At 44.1% G+C, this 11,866-nt stretch overlaps 1 long non-coding RNA gene across 1 annotated transcript in view; it reads left to right on the top strand.

Moving 5' to 3' along the window:
* The first annotated feature begins 2,101 nt into the window (after positions 1–2,101).
* Positions 2,102–11,866, top strand: part of LOC128690298 (uncharacterized) — a 231,964-nt gene continuing 222,199 nt past the window's right edge. The window contains exons 1-3 of the long non-coding RNA XR_008407270.2: positions 2,102–2,201; positions 2,389–2,553; positions 5,066–5,111. This is a non-coding gene — a long non-coding RNA (uncharacterized lncRNA). The remainder of the gene's footprint in view (positions 2,202–2,388; positions 2,554–5,065; positions 5,112–11,866) is intronic.

Below are 11,866 nucleotides of genomic sequence, written 5' to 3'. Positions count from 1 at the left end.
TGATTGAGCTTCTCCTAATAGATCCATTACGGCGGCTTTAAGGTCTATCAAGTCATTATTGAATTCAATATTCCTTTTTCTTATTTGACATGCTCCTCAAGTCAACACTCAGACAGATCATGTTGCACCTTAGTCACGATAATGCCTCGGCTTTCACAGCGCTCCATCGTGTTTTCCAGTAGATAAATTTGCTTTCCTACTTGTTGAAAAAACTCCTCAGTTTCCATCAAATCATCCAATTCGTTGTTCTTTACTGCCAATATTCCTCACGTCCGCTCTAGGACAATTGGTGTTGCATTGTGGTCAGGATACTGCCACGGCTTTAACAGCGCTCCATCGCATTTTTTCCAGCAACTGAATTTAGTCTTCGTCATGTTGAAAATAATACTATACTTCGATCAAGGGCCTTTCTAGCTGTTGACCAACTTCCTCTTCCGTTTTCAAAACGCTTTCCAGGCGTTCACTATTTTCCTTTTCAATCTTTAAAACTCACTTTAATGACTGTAAACATACATTAGTAAATGTGTTGTTTGTACATACTTTGCTGCTATCGATTACTAAGAAAAGAGAGTCAGAACAGTTATCCCTGGACCTGCTCACAATCTCCGCAAAACTGACAGAATAAGAGTAGTAATTGTCATCCAGGATCCTCCACACAACAGCAAGTTTCGTTGCTCAGGTTCATTGTCTCCCCATTCTGCAGCAGTCTCAGGTTTCCTAAACTACTGACCACCGAAACAGCAGGAAGAGTGTACACATCCTGAGACACATTAGCCGAGTCAATGGGCCTTCATGGTGGGCAGAATCATGTACACGGCGAAAATAAGTGAACGCCGTGGCGGAGATAAAGACTGACTTACAAACTTAAACTGACCATTCAAGCGCCCCTTGCAAAATGGGGCATAACCTACCACGAGTCTCTTGACAAAAAAAAATCCAATTCAACCCTCAGGTCCACCAACCAAGGCCACCCCAGTCAAGCGGAGGAGACATCTTGTGCGATAAATGTTCGCAAAGAGAACTCCCCCGCACGTACCGATATATGAACATGTTCAACGGACGAAACATCTCCAGCGGCCCCGGGAAGCAACTACTGACGTATATCACCTGAGAGAACACCAAAGTTGAAGAATGAGACACTTGCAATATTTGGGAATCTTTATTGAGATTCCCAAATGTTCAACAAGCGTCTCGTTCTTCGTCTTGTCGGTTTTCATTTCTCAGTAAAGATTCCCAATACCAAAGTAAATCAGGATACCCTGTGGCATCGTCGTATGCACAGCCTGTAAAATACCGAGCCATGTCTGCATCCCGGTAGCAAAAGGTTCCACGTCCAGTCGTGGATCTCGACATACTTCTAAAGGTTAAGCCGACCACAGTGATGGAGTTCACCACACAATCCAAGCCACAACAAAGGCTGGGGAACCCTCACCTCCACATTTACCAATTCCAAAATAGAACACTTCTTTGGATTTTGAGGCGCACTAGTCTCCCATACATAACGTGAAACACAGCCCAAAAAAACACATCAAAGACCCCTCACAGTCACTCCGGTAAAAAATCACCTTTCGGGAACAACCGACCGCCAGCCAATGACCGAGGAAGATCGTTGGCCAGCGTGAGAATATGACACAAGGACATATAAACGCATATATCACCGTAACATATGCAGTATTTTCAGGTAACGAAAATACTCTTCATACTAAGGAGCGACTGTAAAGATCATCAGTCTATGTAATGCCGCACGCGACCCACCCGATGCTCGCGAGCATTACTCAACTCGCTTTCTCATTTTAAGTGACTCAGTGAAACAACAGCCATGAGTGAGTAAACGAGCCGCAGTGAGCCATGGCTTAGCCACGCCTTGCTATGCATACACGGAGAGTTTACTTCATTAAAAAAATAAGGGATCAAAGAATTCTTGACTAGTGGTATACTAGCGATATGCAGTCTTATTTCAGTCGATAGGCTTCAAAACCAGGCAAAGAAACCTGTTCCAAGAACGATAAATCGAATTCAGAAATGTTTCGGATGAATGGTGGGTTCACTCACGGGTTGATCTGGTACGCTGGAAGTGAGTCTTTAAGACTCAAATGGGTCTCTCACCGTCATTTATAGCAGAGTTGTTGTCTAAAGCGCGGGTTGCGGAGAGTAGCGGACTGTTGACACCAATATACACAGATATACAGTGTATACACGGGGTAAGTACGCTGTATATATACAGGATATATAGTGTATATCTGGGTATATATTGCATATACAGGGTATATAATGTATATACAGGATATATACTCAGTGTATATACAGGGTATATATACACAAAGTGGTGGATATATGTGTGTTTATACACCAAGAGGTGTAATCCTCATTCAGGTTTTTCTTGAATAGTGATACACAGCCTTAGTGACCCTGGTGCATCCCGCAGTGTTCAAGCGCAACACAGCAAGTGTAATGACATACTGTGGAATGTGTTGCATGTCGAGAGAAAAACAAAGACGTTGAATAGTTGAGGCGGAAAAAAAGAGGAGGAAGAGAGAAGTGAATGATCATAAGGTAAGTTTTATGACTCGACGTAGAGTAGTCCCTCAAGCCCTGTATTATCCCTACGGGTTTAGCGCTCCCCCATAATAATAATCAACGTGGAATGAACTAGCTTGCAGCATAAGGTATCAGAGGGGGAAATAAACGCTGAGTGACCAAAACGAGTTTAATGTATTTTTATTTTTTAATATATCTCTCCCGAAAACCTGGCGACCTATACTGCCCTTCCTGGGGTCGAGCCTGTTTGCCTCAGATTACCCCAGGCACTATGTGACCCCTGAGTTTTTCGCTTCCTCCCAGATATAAATAGTGTCTCTCACGAAATCGTAATAACGCGACTGTAAACGAATCCCAGAACGGGTGGGGCTCTAACCCACCGCAGGGCAGTCCTAAAATTCCGGGACCAGTGCGATAACCACTGGACCAGGTGGCTACAATAGGATTCATCCAATTTGAATATACACCACAGGGAGGTTAGCATGGGCCACCACTGTGACCACAAACGCAAGTTTTTACAAACGAATCCCGCACCAGCGTTGCTGTGTCGTGCTCTAGCTCAAGTCCCTTGAAAGCCACCATCGTGACTCGCGAAACTGTAATAACACAATTGCCCTGGGTTCGATCCCTCACCTGTTCTGTGATTCATAAACAGTGTACCACAAATTCAAGGAAACGAAATAGTAATATAAGGTAGATGGGTTTAGCGCTTTCCATGAACCACAAACAAATCATCCTGTTGTGATTTATGCCCCTTTTTGCATAGGCATTTATACGATGATGACATTAGCTAGTTCACAATGACTGAATCGCTAAATCTTAACATGATTGTATACACCTCAACGAACGTGATGGTCGGCCCATGCTAATCCTTCTTGTCTGTATAAAAAGAGACCCAGCTGGGAGAAATTTGTTGCTCCGGCACGGTAGTGCTGAACGCACTGGCTTTCCTAGTCGTTCTGGGCCTGACCTCCTAGTCGTTCTGGGAATGACCTCCTAGTCGTTCTACGCCTGGCCTCCTAGTCGTTCTACGCCTGGCCTCCTAGTCGTTCTACGCCTGGCCTCCTAGTCGTTCTGGGCCTGACCTCCTAGTCGTTCTGGGCCTGACCTACTAGTCGTTCTAGGCCTGACCTACTAGTCGTTCTAGGCCTGGCCTCCTAGTCGTTCTAGGCCTGGCCTCTTAGTCGTTCTATGCATGACCACCTAGTCTTAATAGGCCCGGGTGTGATTCCGAGGCTCGGTGAGAATTTCGTACTTATCGGTGGTTCCAGCCTTCTTGATGCACCTAAACACTCCTCAAGTACTTTACTTATAAAATACTATACTGTTCGAGAGAAGAGGAAACTTCCTCCTTAACTTCCTCTTCCCCCTTAACTTCCTCTTCCCCCTTAACTTCCTCTTGCCCGTTAACTTCCTCTTCCCCCTTAACTTCCTCTTCCACCTTAACTTCCTCTTCCCCCTTAACTTCCTCTTCCCCCTTAACTTCCTCTTCCCCCTTAACTTCCTCTTCCCCCTTAACTTCCTCTTCCCCCTTAACTTCCTCTTCCCCCTTAACTTCCTCTTCCCCCTTAACTTCCTCTTCCCCCTTAACTTCCTCTTCCCCCTTAACTTCCTCTTCCCCCTTAACTTCCTCTTCCCCCTTAACTTCCTCTTCCCCCTTAACTTCCTCTTCCCCCTTAACTTCCTCTTCCCCCTTAACTTCCTCTTCCCCCTTAACTTCCTCTTCCCCCTTAACTTCCTCTTCCCCCTTAACTTCCTCTTCCCCCTTAACTTCCTCTTCCCCCTTAACTTCCTCTTCCCCCTTAACTTCCTCTTCCCCCTTAACTTCCTCTTCCCCTTTAACTTCCTCTTCCCCCTTAACTTCCTCTTCCCCCTTAACTTCCTCTTCCCCCTTAACTTCCTCTTCCCCCTTAACTTCCTCTTCCCCCTTAACTTTCTCTCTCCTCTTAACTTTCTCTTCCCCCAAAACTTCCTCATCCTCCTTAACTTCTTCCCTCCTTAACTTTCTTCTCTTCCCCCAGAAACTTCCTCTCTTCCCCCAGAAACTTCCTCTCTTCCCCCAGAAACTTCCTCTCTTCCCCCAGAAACTTCCTCTCTTCCCCCAGAAACTTCCTCTCTTCCCCCAGAAACTTCCTCTCTTCCCCCAGAAACTTCCTCTCTTCCCCCAGAAACTTCCTCTTCCCCCAGAAACTTCCTCTTCCCTCGAAACTTCATTTTTCCCCGACGTTTCCTAGACTTCCTCTTTATCATTTAAAAATAAAAAAACGCACATTTTTCTTTCCGAGAACTACGTTTATTTGATATAAATAAAATATTAATCTTGCGTGTACAAAAGATAATTTTATTTTTCTTAAGTTCTGGCATTTTTATTTGTCATCGTGAAAATATAATAGAATATGAAATACAAATATACCGGACGTTTCAAAATGATGAACCCATGACATATGAAATATGTATATAAAATTCTGTCAACAATTCTCCCGTATTAAAGTGGACTATTTTAATCACTTGCTTCTTACCATTGCAGGTCAGGTAAAAGTCCGACTCACCACGACACACTTCAGAGAGTCCAGGTAAAGTCCTATACACTTCCACAGTGTTTACAAAAGCGCGTCATTGACTCGTTGTCCCACTGGAAGTATCCGAGTGAGTATGTATGAAATAAAAACAGTTATTGACGATAAGATTATAGACGAAATAGTTCAATATATTGACAGGTTTAAGACGTGCTCCAAAGAGTGTGATTATAGGGTAAAAAGAGCTTCATACATCAGGAATGTTATAGATATTGCTGCTCCTGAACTCTTAAAAAATATAAAACGTTAATAAAAAAAACGTGAGCAGGTGCATTATTATTATAATCAAGGGGGAAGCGCTAAACCCGGAGGATTATACAGCGCCTGTGGGGGGGGGGTGGATGTGGAAGGCATTCAGGCTTAATTCGGGGAACTGGAGCACAGATCCAATTCCCTAAATCAAGAGCCCCTCACCAACATCAAGGAACCTTCCTTGAGGGGTGTGAGCAGGTGCAGAATCAGATTATGAGAATTCAGAAAATAACATTGAAAAAAAAAATTAATTTTGAAAGTAGTTAATCCTGCATTGCACATACGAGAGTGAGTTTGTTGTAACGTTTTCCCAGTAAATTAATAAAATATAAACAATGTTTCTGAGTGGGAGGTTAAAATTGTATTTAAGGAGCAGTTCCAAGGTTGGATAAATATATTTGTTTTAGACTTGATTGTGAAGTGGATAACGAACCATTGCATGGTAGGAAGGAGATGATTCCTTCAGAGGAATGTGACGTAATGGTATAGGTGATTAAAACCAGTATGGAAAAAAAGTCGAACGATGTCAAGTGAAATGAGGCGCTGAATATTTTGCTATTATCAACACTGAATCTTAAGTGAAAATTTGTCGCAGATTTTTAGGGGAAAAAATTACAACTTTGCGAGTTCATTAAGGTGGGTTAGGAAACATTATGAACAACATTACAAAAGTTTTGAATTTGTTGAAACAAATGTTTATGGAAAAGTGGAAATACAAGAGTAGAGACGGTAGATGCCAGGATTTATTAAGGTTACTTGTGCTTGTGGCAGACTGGTGCAGCAACGAGGGAGGAATAAGAACATAAGAACGAAGGAACACTGCAGAAGGCCTACTGGCCCATGCGAGGCAGGTCCAAGTCCCTACCGGCTTAAGCCAATGCACCCAACCTAGTCAGGTCAGGTCACATTGACTTAAGGGAGGAACACGGCAACCGACCTGTTAGCACAAGCTATCAGGTCCAACTCACACCCACCCACATCTACTCATGTATTTATCCAACCTATTTTTAAAGCTACACAACGTTCTGGCCTCTATAACGGTACTTGGGAGTTTGTTCCACTCATCCACAACTCTATTACCAAACCAGTACTTTCCTATATCCCTCCTGAATCTGAATTTTTCCAACTTAAAACCATTGCTGCGAGTCCTGTCTAGGCTAGATATTTTCAGCACACTATTTACATCCCCTTTATTTATTCCTGTCTTCCACTTATAAACCTCAATCATATCCCCCCTAATTCTACGTCTTTCTAGAGAGTGCAGTTTCAGGGCCCTTAGTCTATCTTCATAGGGAAGGTTTCTGATACATGGGATCATCTTTGTCATCCTCCTTTGTACATTTTCCAGAGAATTTATATCCATTCTGTAATACGGTGACCAAAACTGTGCAGCATAATCTAAATGAGGCCTAACCAAGGATGTATAGAGTTGAAGAACAACCTGAGGACTCCTATTATTTATGCTTCTTGATATGAAGCCAAGGATTCTATTAGCTTTATTGCGAACACTTATGCACTGTTGTCTTGGTTTCAGATTACTGCTAACCAGAACTCCTAAGTCTTTTTCGCAATCCGTAATATTAAGATCTACATTATTTAGTTTATATGTGGCATGGTTATTGTCCTGTCCAACATTTAGAACTTTGCATTTGTCTATATTAAACTGCATCTGCCACTTCTCCGACCACTGCATCAGTCTATTCAAATCTTCCTGGAGTGCTCGAATGTCCTCGTCAGAATGAATTCGACGGCCTATTTTGGTGTCATCGGCAAACTTGCCGATGTCGCTCTTTATGCCCTCATCTATGTCGTTTATGTAGATTGTGAACAGCAGGGGGCCCAACACTGACCCCTGTGGAACACCGCTCGTGACGCTTCCCCACTCTGATTTCTCCCCATTTATGCAAACTCTCTGCTGCCTATTTGTCAACCATGCCTCTATCCAGGAAAAAATTTCTCCTCCTATTCCATGTGCTTTAATTTTCCTCAATAGTCTCTGATGTGGGACCCTGTCAAAAGCCTTACTGAAGTCCATATACACAATATCATATTCATTACCATGATCTACCTCCTCAAATACCTTAGTAAAAAAAGTTAATAAATTCGTAAGGCAGGAACGCCCCTTTGTAAAACCATGCTGAGATTCGTTGATTAATTTATGCTTTTCAAGGTGGCTACGAACTGCCTCGGCAATTATTGATTCCATAAATTTTCCCACTATGGAGGTTAGGCTTATTGGTCTATAGTTCGAAGCTAAGGACCTGTCACCTGTTTTGAAAATAGGTATCACATTTGCCATTTTCCACTTATCTGGCACCATGCCAGTTTGTAGTGATATGTTGAAAAGATTAGCCAAAGGTGTGCTAAGCTCCTCTTTACATTCCTTTAGAACCCTTGCATACAGTTCATCAGGGCCTGGGGATTTGTTAGGTTTTAATTTATCTATTTGCCTAAGGACCATGTCACTTGTGACCCTAATAGTGCACAGTTTATTATCGTCCTGTTCTACATAATTTATCATTACTGGAATATCGCTGGTATCCTCCTGTGTAAAAACTGAGAGGAAGTATGTGTTAAAAATTCTACACATTTCCTTATCACTGTCAGTGAGCTGACCCGAGGAACTTTTGAGTGGGCCTATCTTGTCCCTGATCTTACTTCTGTATACCTGAAAGAATCCTTTTGGGTTAGTCTTCGATTCTCTTGCAACTTTAACCTCATAATCTCTATTTGCTTTTCTAATTCCCTTTTTTATTTCTCTCTTTAACTGAATATATCGATTTCTTAATTGCCCCTCTCCTCTTTTGATTTGCCTATATATGCCTCTCTTTTGACCAATCAGATATTTTAATCTATTGTTCATCCATTTAGGATCATTTTTGTTTGATCTGATTTCCCTATTTGGAACATAATTTGACTGAGCAGCTAGAACTATGCCCTGGAAAGCATCATATCGGCAACCATCACCACCTACCTGACCCCTAGTCAGGTCATTCCAGTTCAGCCCACCTAAGTAATTTTTCAGTCCTATGAAATCAGCCAAGCGAAAGTCAGGGACGGAGACTTGATTGCCATTATTAGGGGAATTCCATGATATGTTAAAACTGAGTGATTTGTGATCACTCTCCCCAAGCTCATCATTAACCTCAAGATTATTAATTAGTGTTTCCCTACTGGCAAGAACCAAGTCAAGGAGGTTATTTCCCCTAGTTGGCTCTGTCACAAACTGTTTTAAAAAACAATCCTGGATCGTATCAAGAAAGTCACCCGACTCTAAATTTCCTGTCAAATTGCTCCAGTCAATCTGTCTATAGTTGAAATCTCCCATTAGCACAACATTTTCGTATGTAGATGCCTTACGAATTTCGTCCCATAGAAGTTTACTGCACTCCCTATCAAGATTTGGGGCCCTGTAAATCACACCCAAAATTAGTTTTTCTCGGCCCTCGAGAAGCTGTAACCAAACAGATTCAGTGGCTGACGCTTCTAATTTAATATCTTGTCTAACACAACAATTTAAATTGTCTCTGACATACATCGCTACTCCACCACCTTTCCTGTTGACCCTGTCAGTGTGGAATAATTTATAGCCTTGTATGTGACATTCAGAGGGCATCTCTCTATCTTTCAGATTGAGCCAGGTCTCTGTTATAGCAATAATATCTATGTTTCCTGCACTTGCAATTAATCTTAGCTCATCTATCTTATTTCTAACACTCCTGCTATTAGTATAGTAAACCTTAAGGGAGCTAGTCCCTTGCTGCCCTCTGCTGTCCCCCTTTGTTTGCTGACCTGTTCTATTGTCTTTATTTATAACTTCATGCTGAATGCCTTTTATACATTTACTGTTTCCAACCCTAGTGTTGCAACCTGCTTGTTTCCCACACACACCCATACCTCTATCTTCCATCAGTTTAAAATCATAGGCATTTCACCAATGGCCTTCTCAATCGAGTCTGCAAGTGCTACCACCCCTGCCCCAGAGAGATGAACCCCATCCCTTGCATACATATCATGTTTGCCATAAAAGTTGTTCCAGTTGTCAATGAATGGGATTGCAAGTTCCTTGCAGTATCTGTCTAGCCAGCAATTTACACCAATTGCCCTAGACAACCATTCATTTCCTACTCCCCTTCTAGGCAAGATGCTACATATGATTGGGATCCCTCCCTTAGACTTAATGAAATCTATAGCTGACCTGTACTTATCTAGCAGCTCTTCTCTCCTACCCTTCCCAATATCATTTCCACCAGCACTGAGACAGATAATGGGCTTGTTCCCATTACCTGACATGATATTATCCAGTCTGTTGACAATGTCCCCAACACCAGCTCCAGGGAAGCACACTCTATCTCTCATCTTCTTATTCCTATTACAAAAAGCACGATCAACATATCTTACCTGAGAGTCACCAACCACAAGAATGCGCTTACCTTCATTAGCAGGGGCAGTAGTACCCTTACCTTCACTGGCCACTGAAGTACATTCATCCTGGAGAACAGAGAAGCGATTTCCTACCTTCAGATCTGCACTCTTAACTTTCCTTACTCTGATGCGCCTCCCATTACTGTGAACAACTCGCCACTTGTAGCAGGTGCTGGGCTGCACCTCACTGCTGGTAGCCGTTGCTACCACCCCACCTACAGCCTCCTCACAGTGAGAGACAGACTGCACCTCACTGCTAGAAGCCTCATTCCCCACATCTCCAACCACCTCACACTCTCTCCCAGGCCCATTGAGGTGGACCTTCAGCCTCCTAATCTCCTCCTGGAGAAGCAAGACCTCCTCCTTCAACTCTCCAACCTCAGCTTTTAAAACACTGTAGAAGCAAGCCATGCTTTGTAACCGTCCACGCTAATCCCCAAGCAGCTCAGGGTCTGTGACCTCACGTGACGACTGACCACTGAACACTGTAATGGCATAACATGTATGGAATGGAAGGTAAAAACACTCCATTTGTACTGTAATGCAGTAGAGCACAGGAATATACCACTAATATAAACTATATAGGTGCCTTGTAACTATATTTCGTAGCGGGACTTGCTACAATTACATAATGATTGTTTATCAAGGTGGTGATGTGGCCAATGATGTCGTGTCTATTTCCGTTGTACTGTTTCGTTTTGTTGGCGTTATGTTCACTTGCAGTACTTGATGCTGCCGAATTATTATAGTGGTAAGTTCATTAACAGGATGAATGGTACTGCCTAATACTGTCTAAAGGTCGTTATGTTCACTAACAGGATGAGTGGTACTGACCCGATGGAGTCCTCGGGTGAGAAGTAGGTAATGCAAGGTTAAGCAGGACGTGGGTGTTTGGCCTTCCTCCTCCTATAGGAATCGTCACTTTGTGACTAATCTCTGTCGACTGAGGATCGGGCACGTCCATGTCACCTGAAGTCACCTGTTCTCAGGTGTCTTCCTCGCTGTTTACGGACGGCTTATTCTTCTCGTTTTCGTAATGATATAATTAACCGGGTAATTTTAGGTATCTCGGGGAACTTTTAGGAGAGTGTTTTGACGTTTCAAATGTTGAAAGTTATGACTTAATGTTATAGTATAGGTTTTGTGTTTTAGTCATAATAGTGTTTTTTTAACTTTGGTGTTCTTGTGTGTTGTATTTATTGCTAAATTCGCTGTATAATCTAACCACCCAAAGCCATTTTAAATTTATAATGTATCTTACGCAATACTATCTTGGTATGTTCACTCACAGGGTGACTAGTGTTGAAAGTCGTAGTGGAGATAATATCTCGGGAGTTATGAATTTCCTTCCATGTGAGTTGTGCTTCTCAGAGCGCTGCTGGACGCTGTGAGCCGCCTCTCAGAGCGCTGCTGGACGCTGTGAGCCGCCTCTCAGAGCGCTGTTGGACATTGTGAGCCGCCTCTCAGAGCGCTGCTGGACGCTGTGAGCCGCCTCTCAGAGCGCTGCTGGACGCTGTGAGCCGCCTCTCAGAGCGCTGCTGGACGCTGTGAGCCGCCTCTCAGAGCGCTGCTGGGCGCTGTGAGCCGCCTCTCAGAGCGCTGCTGGACGCTGTGAGCCGCCTCTCAGAGCGCTGCTGGACGCTGTGAGCCGCCTCTCAGAGCGCTGCTGGACGCTGTGAGCCGCCTCTCAGAGCGCTGCTGGACGCTGTGAGCCGCCTCTCAGAGCGCTGCTGGACGCTGTGAGCCGCCTCTCAGAGCGCTGCTGGACGCTGTGAGCCGCCTCTCAGAGCGCTGCTGGACGCTGTGAGCCGCCTCTCAGAGCGCTGCTGGACGCTGTGAGCCGCCTCTCAGAGCGCTGCTGGACGCTGTGAGCCGCCTCTCAGAGCGCTGCTGGACGCTGTGAGCCGCCTCTCAGAGCGCTGCTGGACGCTGTGAGCCGCCTCTCAGAGCGCTGCTGGACGCTGTGAGCCGCCTCTCAGAGCGCTGCTGGACGCTGTGAGCCGCCTCTCAGAGCGCTGCTGGACGCTGTGAGCCGCCTCTCAGAGCGCTGCTGGACGCTGTGAGCCGCCTCTCAG

The sequence above is a fragment of the Cherax quadricarinatus genome, chromosome 32, assembly GCF_038502225.1.
Source record: "Cherax quadricarinatus isolate ZL_2023a chromosome 32, ASM3850222v1, whole genome shotgun sequence".
NCBI lineage: Eukaryota > Metazoa > Arthropoda > Malacostraca > Decapoda > Parastacidae > Cherax > Cherax quadricarinatus.
The sequence above is the reverse complement of the archived record's forward strand: the minus strand, read 5'-3'. Positions and strand labels throughout refer to the sequence as shown.